Genomic DNA, 14,066 nt, shown 5'->3' with positions numbered 1-14,066 from the left:
CAGACTAGAGATGGAATGATTTATATAGCCTGGGGTTTTCTGTTCATCAGTTCTGTATTTGGTTGACAATGTTTTCAGTATAACATAGTTTACAAGGCCAGGGATTTCTTTTTCTCTAAATATGAATATGTAAATTGACAAACTTCCAGCAGAAAACAATTCTGCATGTAAAATCTGCATTGTTAATAACAGCCATGATGTTAATTTAGGTGACGTTTACTGAACGTGCGTGTTTAGTCATTTTGACAAAATAGGCAGAAAGTACGGAATTAACAATATGTGAATAAGTCATGTGATTTAAATATAAAAAAATCAATGAAAAATTCATGCGGCTTAAATCAACTTGTTTTTAGTATTTAGGAACAAAGGTTTTCTCCTCCACAGTAATCATCAAGTAGGTGTAACTTAATATTTCAGTAATTATTTATGTGTGTGTGTTTTTTTGAAGGGGAAAAATAGAACCTTATATCTCAAAGGATTTGGCAGGGCTTAGTCCTTTCTTCACTTCTTATGCAGTTTGCACAATCTGTGGGTGAATTCAGTCTCAGGTTTCTAACACATGTAGGAAGTAACACACCTTCATAACGAAGATGTAAGTGGAAATTGCTGCTTGACAGTGGGGTAACTGAAAAGGAGTCTGGATGGACTAGACTTTGCTAATTGGTGGGAAGGGTGCTGGGCAGAATGGGGAGTCAGTGAGGACCACAGACTCCTGTTAAGCAGAAAAGGAGTGGGCCTGATACTGACTGCTGGTTTGATTTTGGCCCTGGCCCCACTGGCTGTGGGGACATGGTTAGCTTGACACCCTTTGGAAAGGTGGTGATGGTTCCACTGAGGAAGCAGAGACAGAGTTACTGAAATACTGTACCGTATCACGGATGTGTGTGTTGGTCTGCTAGGCCTATATAAATCATCGTGTAAATAGCTGGCATAAATAAAGTCATGCACTGATATGGATATATTTTTATTGATTAAGAATTGTACTTTGTCCCAAATGATTTGCTGTTTTATCAGAGGTTTCATATGAGAACTTCGTAGGAGGTCAAATGCTAGAAATGACAGCAAAGATGCCATACTAAGGCTTATTAGTTTTCCCTCCATATGTCTCTTAGAAAAATGTGTCTGACAGCTTAGGAAAGCATATTGCAAAGAAGCACGTTTAACAGATTGTGACCAGCCACAGAGGTTAATGTCCAAGTTGAATAGTTACAGAAAAAGGAAAAGTACAGCAGCTTAATGGGTTGGAGATTGGCTAAAGGGCAAAAAAAAAAAAAAAGTAATGCTAAATGTAACCTTTAATCTTGAAGAGAACTTGGTATTATGCATTCAGTGGAAGCTCTCTCTCAGTAAAGTGTGGTTTTGTGGTTGGAAAATTTAGTTTGGAACGGGCATGGGAGTGAATAGGGCACTAAAATGACAACAAGTAAATGTTTGGGTGTATGTTTGTATTCAGAGGCTGCTGCAAAACATAAGATACATATACTCAGGATGGAGCTTTCAGAGAAACAGCTTTAACTATGCGGCTGGGAAATGTCATGATTCATACAGTTCTCAGGGGAGGTATGCGGACACATGCAGTTTCATCTATCTATGTGGATGCCTCTCACTAGGCACCGATTCCTCTCGATCTTGCCTGGCCTCTCTAGGTTTTGCTTGGGAGGCAGCAGAGAACTCTTACCATTGACCGTGCTTGGTTTGGCGGGGCCTCAGAGAGCATCATTTTCCAGACATTTGGCTAGGCAACAACCTCCAGAGATTTCAGTTCCCGTCAACACGCATCGATTCCTCCTGATGTGGACAGGGATCGCGTGCTCTCCACTTCCTTATCTATTGCTGGGGATGGATATCGATAGTTATTGACAGTCATGGCTAAGCATCAAAAACAATCCTTGCTCTTAGGCATCCATAATTCTTGCAGTTAATGGGCACGTAGAGTTCTCATTCTTGGACCGCTTGTGCCCTTGGTACGCACTGGCAACTATAACCACTGACCATTCTGGATATCAGTAGGCCTGGATGAGTATCGATATGCATCCATATCACGAGGACAGGAAATTAGAGCTATCGATGTGTCTGGATAGGTATCAACTTGTCTCAGTCTCAGCTGGCATCCAGAGCTTTTGCTCTCAGATGGGTTTTGCTGCGGGTGAAGCATTGCCCCCACCAACGTGGATAGCTCTTGATATGGGGAGCTATAGATGCTTTTCAAGTTCCGTTCCTGTATCATTCCCCATGTAGTTCTTTCTCAGATTATTAACTTTTCTCTCACAACTTTTTTTTCATTTACATATATATTTTATTAATTGTTTAAGAAATTTTTTTAGAGGAATAGATTTATTATTATGTAGGTAAGACTTTTTGTCTGTTTTAGGGATGGGGCACTAAGCTTCATTTTCACATCTTACATTATTTAATTTCTTGTGTTATATTTTGTAAAAGTGTACACTAGGTATGTGCTAATTCAAAAGTGAAACAAAGCAGTGGACTAGGTTTGTGAAAGAGAATAATTTCAAGAGGAGTATAAAAAATGATATTTTTGCTCTAAACTGAACTATTAGTTAAAAATTTGATCACAAGAATTCTGTGAAGAATAGTTTATCATGTCTTTCCTCAATATAGAGTTAAAGGGAAAAAAAATCCAGTGGCTATATATATTTGCAGTTCATAAAGAATAAGAAAGAACTTCTGACACCATGCATATTTTATTTTTTCTTCATTTTAGAAGTGCATTGTAGTGGCAGAAGTATGTTAGAGCGCACCGAATAAACACTAAAATTCACAAGTGGTAATATCTGTCAAGCAGTCAGAGATGGAAGTTGAAAATTGTAATCTTTTGCTGTTCACAAAGGTGACGCATTCTTAATGTGGAGGGCCTGTTCTTTCATTCAAAGGTCATCCAATGGAAACGAGGTGACCCTTTTCTCCAATTCTGATATTTAAAAAGATCCCACAGCAAATAATTAAACTATTCCTGAAACAATTCATGTTATCTCCACAGTTTCTTGAAGTTATACCTTTTAACGTTACAATGTACGTTTAACTGACTGTTATGGAATGTCAAAAAGAAAGAGGTCAGGGATCAAGTACCTAAAACCCATCATCACCTCAAGGTGGCTGTTTACTGTCGTGTCTGGTCTTTTCTTTGAAGAGTTGTTTACCAGCCAGTTGTGGAACACAGTGGGTTAGTGGACCAACTTCTTAAGATGCATATCTCCCAAGGGAATGAAATGAAAAAGGATGTTAACACAATCAGGAAAAAAACTAAAAGAACTGTAAGTGAAATAGAGAATCAAAGGAGCTTCTCTTCTGATGACTTTTAAACAAGAGATTTGAAGGATTTACTCAAAACAAAAGAAGAGATAAAAGAAGGGTTCCTTTTCACATGCTCCTATCCAAAGAAGCCTAGCTGCTATCTAATACATCAAATTTAACACCATTAAACTTCCTTTCCTTTTGAATTGTCTTTTCTCTTACCTTGCTTCTTTTCTAGCAGTAACTTCTCTTCTGCTATTTTTCTTTATTTAAGCATTGTACCCTTCAGCTTATCAAAACTTTATATCGTCCATATTTGTGTCTACCTCATTTCCTTCTCTGTCCACCTATCTTGTCCACTGTTACTAATTACGAGTGCTTACAGACAGACAAAATCTGGGCTCTTGGAATGTGAAATGGTATATGGACATACATTAAAAATGTACACTCTCAAACCTTTTCAGACAAACACCACTCTTCCTTTAGTCAGTTTTCCCCCAAGACTCCTCTAGCAATGGCTCTTCTACCGGTGTGCAGAACATATGATGTGAGGAAAACACGGGTGAATCAAAACACACAGATGTTTTTCATACTAAAGCATTGCAGACAGGCATCATAAAAAAAAAAAAGTATCGTGCTGAGATTTACTAAGAAATTAGCCTGTAGCATGGTTTTGAGTTAAGTTCAAAGCCTGGGTCTGCACTGTATTCTGCAGTTGGATTTCAAGAATATTGCAATACTACCCTCCCTTTAGTTCTGCGTAACCTTCCCTGTGACTGCTTTTTCTCTGTATAGAACAACTGAATGAGCTGTAGTAAAAAAAGGAAAAATAAATCAATAGAGAACCAGACCTACTAAAATTGTTGCTGTTGCTTATGTATTATTACAAATGTGAGTTCCATAATTTGAAAGTTAAAAAAAAAAAAACAAAATCCTTCCTTCCCCTGAAGATGAAAGGCTAGCATACCTGGAGAGCATCATATGTTTTGTTGGCACAGTTAATACATGTTTTACACTGTGGCATTTATAGACAGTGTTTGTTGTTTTATCTGTTGAGTCATTTTTACAGATTTTTTTAATATTCGGTACCAATACTTTCTTTTGCAAAAGTGGGGTGAGACTACAGTATGCATAGCATAGGAAATCAGCTCACTCCTAACAGACACATAGTAGATAACAGGAAATTTTAAATTGCTGAGGAAAGATGACTTTTTTGGAAGAATAAATTCTTTGCTCTTGTGTAAGTTTTGGAGCTTTTCTAATCCATACATTCTAAATATTACGTGGAATAGATTGTAAACATACCTGTCAGTATTATCATGGGATGGGACTGAACTGAAAGAAAGCACCATGGCTATCTTTATCAAAAAAGGATCAGATATCAGATGAACTGCTAGAGGAAGACAAGGTAGCCAGATCTGGGAGTGTGGGTTTTGCTAGCCTAGACAGGCCCAAAGGGGAGATTTTAAACAATTGTTGCCAAGACAGTTGATGAAGGAGATTTTAGGTGCGCTACTGAGTTAAGTTTCAAGCCCTAGCATGCTAGACAATTAATAACCATTGCTGTGAGATTGACGATAGCCCTGGAGCACGGTTTTATATCATTTTCATTTCTTAAAAACATTTGACTTAATTTGTCTGTGCTTAATTTCTAAGCTGTAAGAGTTTATGTTTTTGCATTTCCAATTATTTCTAAATGCTTTCAAATGTCTTCATGTTGATAAGACTTTCTGGGAGACCAAGTTCTAAAGGAAAGCTATTCTTTGTTAAGGTCCACTGTAAATATTTCTGCAAATGTCAGTGACTTCTGGGTAGACCTGAGGTCAGAAGAGAGAAATAGAGGGAAAACTTTTACTGATTGAGTATGTATGTCAAAAGGAAAGGGAGCAACACTAAGCTTTTATAGAACTAATGAAGCTGTACCTCAAAGAAAGTAATATGAATGATAGTGCTTGTCATAGCAGGCCAGACTAGATGAAACCTTCTGTTTTCCTTCTGTTCGTTTTGCAAGCAGCAGAAGCCATGGATCTGCACTTACTGAGATTACCCACGTGCTCAAAATGGAAATCCAATAGCAATCTCTGAGATCATATATGGAAGGGATGCACCTGGAAGCTGGAAGTACAGGATAGTTTATAAGCCTTTTCTTTAGTAAAGGGTCTGTTATGCTGTCTGTCACAAAACAACCACTGCCTCTTTTCCTGACTAGCGGAGGTCCGAGTTGAAAATATCGTAGAAATGTTCGCAACAAAAAATAAAGATATTAAGAATAATTGCACAGCTCATTAAAAGTAATCTTCACTTAACTTTCATATATGAACTATCTACCAGTAGAGTGAAAGGAAAAGCTTATGTTAAATAAAGAAATATTAATTTTTTTGAATAGAGAGCTAAAGAAAACAAGGGAAAAGGCTCTAAGATGTGAAGGTTGGAAATATTAAGGAAAGAAAGTAATAGCAATATAAAACTCTTTCTATGAAATTCTTTTTAAAATTTTAGTCCTGTCACCTATTCATTTTAACAGGATAAATGTATCTAATAGACCATTACAAAGGTCATTCTAGCTGGGATGAAAATGAAACAATCAGTCCAGCTCAGCTTCACTAGAACAGCGATGTCATTCATTAAATCTCAGTTCAGTACAAACCTCAGTACAGACATACTGAGAAAGGAATTGACCTCAAATGTTGCAGATATTTGCTTATGTGAAATTCAGAAGCAAGATAGTTAGCTTCTAGGTCTTCTAAATTCTCAGTTCCCACTGGCAAGATACGGAGAACTAGTAACTCCTAATGTTCTCGATACCTTCTCAAAACAGTTGTTTTTAGTTCTGTGCAAGCCTGTGTTCTAAAGGAAGGTGGCTCTATAGCAAAAACAGATTGCAAGAAGTAAGGATTAATACCGTTGTTCAGTATTCTTGATGAAAAAGCTGATTGTCTAGGAAACAGGTAGAGATATACAAGAATAGAAGCAAGAGAGAATACTGTCAGATTTGTGCGCATGTGATATATACTTCTATGAGTCTGCTTCAGCCTAACCAGTGATGCAATCTTTGTAATTAGTTAAAATGCAGTCTGCAGCACACATCTTTTTTCATTTTCTGTTCCTTGAGTCACAGCTTTGAAAATACGATAATGACAAATTTCCTAAAAATTCAGCGGAGCCTTTTTTTTTTTTTTTTAGTAGCAATCTAGCCTTAATTTTTTGAAAATTATTATTGTAAAGTTTCAATTCTGTTATATATTTGTAGCCTCGATAGACACTTAAACTAATTCTTAATTTGCTAAAATTAGTTTGCCATTCTGAAACTATAAAGAGCAGAAAAAATGAGATAAATCAAAATCCATTTTCATTATATTTATCCAGAACCATGAAGTGAACTGTCGAAATAAATCAGTCAGGTGTAACCCATGTAGTCTTTGAAGATGCTGATTAGAAGGCCTCAATCCTACTCCCATGTAAACTAGTATAAAAATACCTTTACAAGCAAATACAATAACTAACTGAAATAATATTTGAAAAACACAGACACATGAATATTAAATTTGTTTTCGAAGACAGCAAGTTGAGAACGAAAGAGGTGACTGGCTACACAAACGTCCTAATCAGTGGTGCTTTCTTGACAAGGGAGCAACTTGGAAGAATAGTGCCTGGAGGCATCTATGCTGTTAATCATTCCTCCTAGTAAACTTTCGCAGTGCATGCAGAGTGCCTACTATTACTTTGATCTTGAAGGAGAGCTAGTCTACCCAAAAGCATTTTGGCTTTATCCATCTGCCGTAATTGCTGTAGGAAAAGACATTGCCTATAAACCTGGGCTGCTCCTCTCACGAGACTAGGCGTGTTGTGAGAAGTGGACTCAGGCTGGGTCACATCAAGGGCAGTTTCCTAATACTCATCTTGGCGGAAGGGATGCAAACTGGGTCCATCCTCAACCCAAACTGTGATATTCTGAAAAACGCTGCTCCTGAAAGGAGTAGTAGGAATAACAGACAATTACCTTCTTAAACCCTCTCTTTTAGCAAAGGTTTACCAACACTGCAACTATGTTTCATCTCTTAACTTGATACAGCAGAATAAAGTTATTGTTTTGCCCCTAATTCTTACCTACAGATATTTTGGTAGACAGTAACGGCATGCTTTTTTCGGTAAGCACAACTAGGCAAAGCTCTCATTACCTGTAGCTTTCAGTTGCTGTTGGTCTTGAATTGTAATTACTGGATGATTGTTGGGTTAGCAGCTCATACCAGCAGCGTGCTGTTAACTCCTGCTACGGTCATCTAATCTCTGGCTTCAATAATTTTAAGCAGGTACTCTGGACTTCAATCACGCTGAGTGGGCCAGAGCTTTCTCTTTTAACATACAGATGTAATGGAAGATCCAACAGTATAAGTAAACTCACTCTATTTGTCTGTCTTTTAGGATCAATCACTGCTGTCGGAGTGAAAGAGTTCCAGTGCAGCCTTTGGCTGTTGTCGGGGAGGATGGTTGCTGGTATGACTTGCAAAGCCAGATAGCTCCTCCAGCACCTTCTGTTTCTTGAGGACTTGAGGTAAGAGTATATGGTGTACTGCCAGGACTTAACTGTGGAAGAATAATAATTGTGATGTCAGGTAACTCCGAAACTGTCTGGGCTTGATTTGTAGATAAAAATCTCTGCAGGGAAAACTGTACCTACACCAAAAAGACAACCAAAAAGCAATACTGAGAAAATCATATAACTTTGTGATATTAGAAAGATATGGATTAGTCTATCTTCCAACACGCTGAGGCAAACTGATTTCTTGAAGTAGATAAGCATTCCTGAAGCGTTCATTAGCATAACCATGATGGACAGGCCTGAGTAGAAACTTGAAATCAGTGTCTCAGTGCTGATACAAAATTGGAAATTTTGTGACCACAGGGTATTCTTCTGTTGCTAAAATAAGACCTCCTTGTCAGAAGCTGGTAGCTTATTTGTGACCTCATTTTGAACATAGCTTTGGTGTTATTTCTTGCGGGTTTTTGGGTGAATGAAAGTGGAAACTCGAAGTAGATTGATATGCACTTAGTGAGAATTAAGTAGAGTAATAATCATGAGGACTGCGTGGCACCACTTCTAATTGAAATGCTACCCAAAGGCACACTGCTGGGGAAGGATAAAAATTAGAGTTGAGCCTCTGAGCTGACTTTTGCTGTCAGACCTTCCAGCCACTTAGTGGGGTTGGCTGGGAGAAACAAACATCACATGCACAGCTTTCTGATATTAAACATTTTGGTGTGAGGAGCTCAGGGCAGTATGCAGGCGTATGCAGAGCTTAGTACCCTATGCGTGATACAACGCTTCTAGGATATGCTAGTGATTCTTTACAGTGTAACGTACAGTAGGTGTTCAGCTACCTCTGAGCTAGCATGAGGATCTCAGAGGCAGTGTCACGTTGTGCGATCCAGAACAGTTAGAGAGTAGAGAGCCCTATGCCTCTGTCCTGCGTCTGCTTGCCTAACAGGAGGTTGGTGTCTCCGTGGGAACCACAGAGCTCCATTGCTAGTGTAAGTTATTCCCCAGTCACAGAGTCAGCCAGTGTGTCAACATCTTTCTCCTTTTTAAAGTTCTGTTTAATTTTTAGATGCTGTGGCTAAAGCCGGATCCAAAATTATGTTAAGAGGAGGGTAATAATTGCTTTGGTATATGTTAGAGCCCGTTTCCTCTAATAATTTAATAATTCCTTACTTACCTTGAATTAAGGGCAGTTAAAAAAAAAACAAAAACATGCTTCATAGCCTAAGATTGCTTGTTTGGCCATCTCTGCCTCTGCTTATATGTGCTGAAACTATTATTGATGTGCCATTTCTGGATGCTACTCCCTGAGGGTAGCTCTTCTATGAATGACTTGTGGTCGTGTCCAAGAATTATGTCACTGTTCAACAAGTTGGACATACCAGTATTAACATACCCGCCTGTACAATACCTCTCCAGTTCCCATATGTTGTGATAGTTCCCACTGCCTCTCCTTGAGGCTGTTATTTATGCTTTTAACAGTCACTGGTACTTCTGGACCATGCAATGAATGCTTTAGCTGTTGTACCTTTCATCTCAATTGTTGTGATACAAATCTCTTTTAAAGTGTCAGTAATTTAGAGAAGTTTGTAGCTGCCCAGTGTCAATTTAACATATTCCTTTCCCTTACCGTTTTCTCCGTGGCGGGGAGCATGATGTAAAAGCAACTCAAAGTACAACAATTTTAGATCTCGGCCTGATATATCTGTATACCAGCAAAGTTGAACAGATGTTTACATGAACATTTAATTGAATTTAAAATAGGCTACCACATGTCACATACATTAGTAATAAGCATTAACTAAAATAAAAGAAAACATGCATGTGCCCTAAGTAGTAGCAGGACATGAGCAAGTGAAAAGATCCCTCAGCAGCTGAAATTGTTTGCTGTCCCTCAGATCAGATGAGAGGTGCAAACCAGCTTGCTGGTCATGCTTTTTCTTGCTGTTCCAGATGGGAGGGGGACTCGTCCTGTTACAGTTGACTTCAAGGCCTACTTGGACCCGTGACAGGAAGTCTGAAGTCTTGGCAAAACAAGGAATAATCACAGCAAATACTGGTGTATTTTGGAACTTTCCAGAGGAGGATTACAAAATAAGCCCACCTACAGGTAGGGCTGGATCCAAAACCTGTTGAAGTCAAGTGGATATTTTCCGCTGGCATTGCTGGGTTATATAACGTGCCTCACTGGAGAAATACTTTCTAACATTCAGGAGTACCATACAGACTACTACAGGCGAGGAAAAGATCTGAAAGGATCAAAGAGGAGAGCTGATTTTAGCGTCCTCTATTTAGGGAGCTGGCATGTTTTTTTCAGGGCATGATTTTCATCTTAGCTATGTTTTCATTTGGTCCAATCTAAAATTCCTACCTGTGCAAAGTGATTCCTCATCTGCTGACTCATTTTAATTTAGTACTGTACTCATAAATTGCCAGCAAGTCTCTCTAAATGGCAATGTTAAGCTTTTCTTGGTACCTCTTTGTATCTTGGAATACTTTCTCTGTACTCACTGACTCTACTCTTTGTTGGTTTAAGCCAACTTGAGGCTTAGCATTGAACAGGCCAAGGGAACTGGGGTTTCAGACATCTAAGGTTTTCTCAAGTCAATTAAAATCCCACATCCCACATTTTTCCATTTCTGTTTTATAGATTTTTCGTCTCTTTTGAAAACAGGACTGTTTTCAAATAAGATTCTGAATGAGTGGAAGTAAATCCTAATGTCAGCCCTAAAATAAGATTATAAATAAAAATCTTAGAGCCCTGCAACCTCCTATTTATATAGATATAAATGTTCTAGATGGTCAGAAAGTTCTCAGAATGGTATTTGTCTTGTTATGTGAAGTAAAAAATGTAGCATATCAGTAACAGCCATGTCGTTATTTTAGCTAATATAGTCATTTACCTTTATTATCATGTCCATTTCTATCTGTTGTCAATAGATTCCTTCCTCTTCTTTGTCACTTCTGGAGGCTGCAAATGAATTTTAGGGATCCAACTAGAGAGAAGGCAAGGAGCAGCTTGTAATAAGAAAATTATTGGTATTATTGGGCTGTCCACAACATCCAGAGGACCCATTTACCAGAATTATCGTTGTTTATGGGGGAACTCTCAGTAACGCTTCACCCTTTTGCCAACTGAGAGTATTACCTATCTACAGGAAGGCATAAATATCTTTCATGTAGGTACAAAACCTTAAGAAGAGATTACATTTACAAATAAGTAGGTTGGTGATATTTTATAATGGAGATAATTCTGGGAACTCTGAATTGCCCTTTCATCTCACTGAATAGTTAAATCTCATATTTAAATATCGCATGCTGAGCACTAAAGTTGAAGTTCAAGAAAGCTGCAAATTGCTGAAAAATTTTCCCCCATTCCCACGCCTTTTACCTATTTATGTATTCTAGTTACTTGATTTTCTTCCTGTATTTTGTTTGAGTTTTGTTTATGTCAGAACAGCCAAATTCCTGAGGTTACGAAAGCAATTTTTGCCCAAGTTATGAATTAACAAGAAGCTTCTGAGCCCATATATTCCTGTTCCTAATCTAGATATTTCTTTACAATAGCTGGAAGGCCATTGAGTTCCTTATAATCCCACTGTCAAAGATCTGCTTCAGCATCCTTTTGTCTGAGTTGATCAATCACTCTTGTAGGTGTCAGTGTTATGGGTAACAACAGATAGATCTTGGCTTTTTCCTGAAGACTGGGATTTCTAGAACTGTCTATATCAAACACAAATGAGCCAAACTGTTGTGTCATTGCAGTCAGCCATTGCAATTATTGGTTCTATGTCTATTTATGCCACCTAAGAATGTGATATAGCATTTATTTTATTTCTTGTCATTGAGAGTATACTCTTGGAAAGATGAGATTTAATGCAAATAATGTAACAGATTTGGACCCTACTGTGAGACATTTTGGATTTTTTCTTCTAAATACATATCTGAATAAATGTAATTAATTCACTACCAGCAAATTTAGCTAAAAACACCTATTTTTGAACATTGTGTACACTTAACAGTATCTCATGGATATTACGTTTACTGATACATGTGTGACTGTTCAGTTTCACTTTTTTTTGAGATCGAGAAACCCAGGTACTGAAAGGAAAATTTCACAATATGTCATACACTTTTGCTGTCTCTTTTTACCATTATAAAGAAAAGTATGCTATAAAGTGGAACCTCATGTCAAACACTTTGTGCCATGTCTGATATGTTCTATGATGTTAAAAATGTTTAAAAATATCTCTTTCTATTTATTAATTACCGTTTTGTTCCTGGGGCAGCTCTCTAATGAAAGTAAGTATGAGTTTTCCATGGCAAGCCCTTCTTTTGAATATTCTTTTCAAAACATGTTCCTCCAAAGTGCTCATGAGGAGTCAGCCAACTACTAAGGAAAATGATCATTTATAATGATGGCAAATTGATATAACTACATGAAAGCTTCATACCTTTATTTGTCATCCACTCGTACTTCTTTCTGGAAAAGAGTTATCTTGTGCCCTGGTCTTCTCATGGCAGAGACCATATCTCTATGTCTTTAATATTTTTACCAAGTGGAATAAACTGTGATTTACTAAAAAAAGGAATCTAGTACTTATTCCAAAAATGTATGTATTGCTCTGATTCAGAGTCATTCTGTGATGTTAGCTGAAAGAACCAAAGATGTTCCCTAACTTGAGCATCAGGATCTGATACAACAAGTTATGAAGCTTAGCTGAGCTACTACTTGTGCTCAAAGTTGAATATGTGGTAGAGTGCTGTTTGGGGCTGAAAGTCATGAGTTAGACTCTAAAATGAAGCTCTATTTATGTTATTTTTGGTTATCATCTATCCTGAAAAAGGCTTCCATGAAGAGCTTGCTAGAAATAGTGTGCTGTACTTAGTGCTGTCTTTGCAAAAGCATCTTCTTGGCTTGAACTATTCATCATGGAAGTGTTAACATCTCTTTTGTCAAAAAACATGAAGACTACAATAGGAATTCATGTCTTCAGTTTTGTCTTTTGTAATTGCAGTTTTTTCAATAAACTCTCCATTTGCTATAAAGTAATTGCTTTCCTTAAGTAATTGAATGTAGTATTTGTTGATTTTATGTGGATTTAATAAATGTGAAATACTCTGTAACTGGAGGGTTTTGCAAAATACCACAGAGTATTTATTTCTCTGTCATTGTAATAAATGTTCCCATTGTAAGCTATGTGTAGCAGATATATTTTTGTTTGTTTCTTTGCAGCCTGTGTAGCGACTTTCCTTTATTTCCCGTTATTTACCTTATCCACATGTATCTTTTGTGGAGTTCTTTGCGTAAAACAACGTTAGCCAGATTCTTTAGAGTCTAACTCTGCCAAGTTCTGTTAAAGTTGTAGAGGTGCGTTCTCTCAAAGGGGCTTTCTAATTTCACATTCCCAGAGTGCTTTTTCATGGTTTATCTTTGTCCCTGTTTGTTAACTTTCCAAGTAACAGGGAGTATTCTCTTGCATTCTTTCCTGAAGTGTGACCTGAGATTGCGGGTGTATTCTGCTTTTCCTCAGAGAAAAGCCTGTTTGTCTTTCAGTTAATGTTGTTGGAATTTGCAGATATGACCGACATGTTTGTCCTGAATCAGCACAAAATGTAAGCCCATGTAAGAGTTTTGCTAATATTTTTACAATCAGCCTGACTTCTGCCAATTCTTATTTTAGCAGAGCTTCTGTTTGTTTCAATGGGAGTTTTGTGCTGGAATAGGCATTTAAAAACTTGTTCTGCTGTGATGCAGTCAAGATACATCTATTTTAGGGATATCCTTTTGTAGATAGGATTCTATGAAAGTTAGCATGAACTTCCATCCCTGGCCTATGGTTCTCTAATTGAGTGTTTTTAAATGTGATACATGTCTCCATTTTTGGCTACCGGTTTAAAAAATTTCATTGTCTCCAGATCCATTTGAATGACAGTTTTTCATAGCAGATCCTGGAAGTGCACATTAATGGGCAGACTTACTGTGTAAATGCTTGGTGGGAATATAATAGTTGTACAAGCAAATGGTCTAACGACAGCAATGAAATTGTTGAAAATACTGTGCAATAAGGGAAAAAGTTAATGGGAAGTATATAATGTGGTAGTAGCTTCTTATGTTAAATGCAATAGTTTATTGATGATAACTGTAGTTGCTACAAGATAAAGCAATAGTCTATTGTTGATAGTTGTTGTTGTTGTTGAACAGACTTGACTATTTAAGGATTTTTTTAGTAGCTTAAGTGAATTTGAATTAGTAGTATCGAAATCACTAGAAGAC

The 14,066-nt window shown here is 37.4% G+C and overlaps 1 long non-coding RNA gene across 3 annotated transcripts in view; it reads left to right on the top strand.

Annotated features, from left to right (window-relative positions):
• The window catches only part of LOC138068763 (uncharacterized), a 244,970-nt gene extending 231,973 nt beyond the window's left edge, over positions 1-12,997 (top strand). For 2 of the 3 annotated variants that reach the window (XR_011143513.1, XR_011143511.1), the window contains 2 exons: positions 7,675-7,804; positions 9,743-12,997. This is a non-coding gene — a long non-coding RNA (uncharacterized lncRNA). The remainder of the gene's footprint in view (positions 1-7,674; positions 7,805-9,742) is intronic. The other variant, XR_011143512.1, reaches the window with a different exon arrangement.
• The last annotated feature ends 1,069 nt before the right edge of the window (positions 12,998-14,066 follow it).

The sequence above is a fragment of the Struthio camelus genome, chromosome 11, assembly GCF_040807025.1.
Source record: "Struthio camelus isolate bStrCam1 chromosome 11, bStrCam1.hap1, whole genome shotgun sequence".
NCBI lineage: Eukaryota > Metazoa > Chordata > Aves > Struthioniformes > Struthionidae > Struthio > Struthio camelus.
This window is presented reverse-complemented; position numbering and strand designations above follow the sequence as displayed.